The sequence below is a fragment of the Galeopterus variegatus genome, unplaced genomic scaffold (genome assembly GCF_000696425.1).
Source record: "Galeopterus variegatus unplaced genomic scaffold, G_variegatus-3.0.2 Scaffold3022, whole genome shotgun sequence".
In the NCBI taxonomy this organism is placed as follows: Eukaryota; Metazoa; Chordata; class Mammalia; order Dermoptera; family Cynocephalidae; genus Galeopterus; species Galeopterus variegatus.
The window spans coordinates 192,628-195,064 of NW_007729133.1; the positions used below are offsets into that span (position 1 = coordinate 192,628).

The following is a 2,437-nucleotide window of genomic DNA, read 5'->3' on the forward strand; positions in this document are numbered from 1 at the left end:
AGCAATGCAAGTGGAAAAGTGGGGTTCATCCTCCATTTTATATTTAACTAAAGAACATTTAAAAATCAGAATTATTATTCATTAATCATAGCTACAATGCTTCTGTACAGATGTGAACGTGCATATAAAAAACAAAAGTTTATTAGAGTAGTAGAATTATGAATGTTTTTCTTTTAAAAACACTATTCTGTAATTTTACATTACTTTTATAATTAAAAAATAAATGAACCTATGATGTCATGTCACTTGTTCTTTTCCTCTAGCATTTTGACTAGTCTAAACTGCAGCCACTGAGAGCAAGAGCTCTGAAAACAAACTGCCAGGTTTCAGTCTTTGTTTTGACCCGTACTACTGTGGGACCTTGGGCAAGTTAATTAAATCCTCTGTGCCTCAGTTTCCACATCTGTAAAATGGAAATAGTAATGGTACCTACTCCATGGGGTTGTTGTGAAAATTGAAATAATCCACAAAAAACATTTTTAACCACAGAATGCACTCAATAAATATTAACACCTATTATATCATATTATACATTATCATATTATACATTTCAGATCACTGCTGATAAGTTTGACTACAAGCTAAGCTGGAAGTTCTACAAAGTGGTGACAGTGGCCAAACCTACAGGATACTGCTTTGATATATGACCCACCACAGAGATCAAATCTGGCTTCCTGAGCGGTCTGAAAATTATTACCAACATGTCACAACAGGAAATGGAAACGGTGTAACCAACATGACTTGGAAGATAGCCAATTCACTAACTTAAACCCACAACTTCAACAAATCTGTTCCCCTGAACTATGTATATCTAAAACCAGATTAAATATTTACACTCCTAATGAGCTATGTATGATTGGTAACACATGCTAAAGCACAATTTCCAAGTAAAGATGTAGATGCTACACATTCACATTGACCTCTTGAACAAAATAATTTGATTTGTCATTCAAGCAAAAAATCAGTCTTGGGTAGTGCGAGGAGAAGGGGGGAGTGTAAAGGGTGGGAGGACTATGCAATCTGTCATGAATTCTGCCAAGAATGGCTGTCCCTATTAACTAGGGATCATATAAGCATATTCAATTTGAGAAAATATCTGTAGGTCATACACATGGTTTTTAAGCCATACTGTCTAACAAGAAAATAATCAGCAGCAGTAGCAGCACCTGGATGAAAGTCGACAATCTATACATAAGCGTTTGAACTCCCATATGTACTCTTGAAATAAATACTATTTTGTCGTGACTCACAAAGGCATGGAGAATTGACTGACGGTTAAATTATTTCCATACCCACCTCATCATGAAATAATCTTCTAAATTAACTCTTTATAGAAGTGACAGGAAAAGCATTTCAAGAAAGATTCAACAATCAATTGTAGAAGCCATAATGATGCTGCAGTAACTGATTTGCATGGCTCAAAAAAGTTTACGTCTGTAGAACTGAACTTTTGAAATTACATATATAAAAAAAGATACGGTCACAGTTGATTCAATTCTCAGACAAGAAGTTTTTCCAAAGGAAACACAAATCTCAGTCTCTAATATGCATAATGTTTATGTAATTATCTTCTATGTGCTCCAGTTTTAAAATGCAATTCAAATAAAGCATGCCACATGCAAAATTAATTTCTGAGATTCTAAGGTAGTTTCTGGTCCAACAAGTTTAAGATCAAAACGCAAATATTATATGTACACTAAAAATGTTTTTATATACACAGATAAATCTAAAGACAGAGAAACTGAATATTATTTTTAAATTTAAAGAACGTTAAACCCACTCTCCAAGTTCAAAATTAATCTTTTCCTGGAACCTGTTTCCTTCCTATTCAACGGTCCTTCTACGGTTCCTGAAGGAAAATGAGTGAAATTTGAAAGAACGTTCGAGGGTATATACGTAATCAAGATGGATTTAACATCACGTAGGCATATCTGTCATAACAGAAACCAAGATGACCCCAAATCCGTGAACATGACAGCTGACGAACCTTCGCTCATTGGCAACTCACCTCGCAGCTCAGAGGCATAGCAAACTCGGTGGCTGTTTTTTGCGCTGCCTTTGGATTCTGCATCTGTTTCGAACCTATAATCTAGCTATCCTGGGAGCTTCACCTGAGGAAGGCTTGACACACAACGAAAACTATCGCGGTTTAAGATACCTGATGTTTTCTACTGAAGAGGTTACGGAAATTTTGCCAGGTGGAACATTTTGTCCTCCTTCAAACACAGGAGCAGCATTAAGTTAAATCTTCTTGCTTTGGAGGGCCCCAGAGTCACCCTTCTACCCAAAATTAAAAATAAGAATCTCCAACCTCACTTCCCTTTCAAAGGACTAAAACAGAATCCATGCTCCAACTCGGGAGTAAAGTGGATGGTTTTTCAACCCACCACACCCTCCTTCCTCCTTCTCCAGCCCGATCCCAGGCCGCGAACGAACT

The 2,437-nt window shown here is 36.6% G+C and overlaps 1 protein-coding gene across 1 annotated transcript in view; it reads right to left on the bottom strand.

Annotated features, from left to right (window-relative positions):
- The window catches only part of CLCN3 (chloride channel, voltage-sensitive 3), an 88,479-nt gene extending 86,066 nt beyond the window's left edge, over positions 1-2,413 (bottom strand). Inside the window, exon 1 of the mRNA XM_008583749.1 lies at positions 2,009-2,413. The gene's annotated coding sequence lies outside the window, so the exon portion shown is untranslated. The remainder of the gene's footprint in view (positions 1-2,008) is intronic.
- Positions 2,414-2,437: the final 24 nt, after the last annotated feature.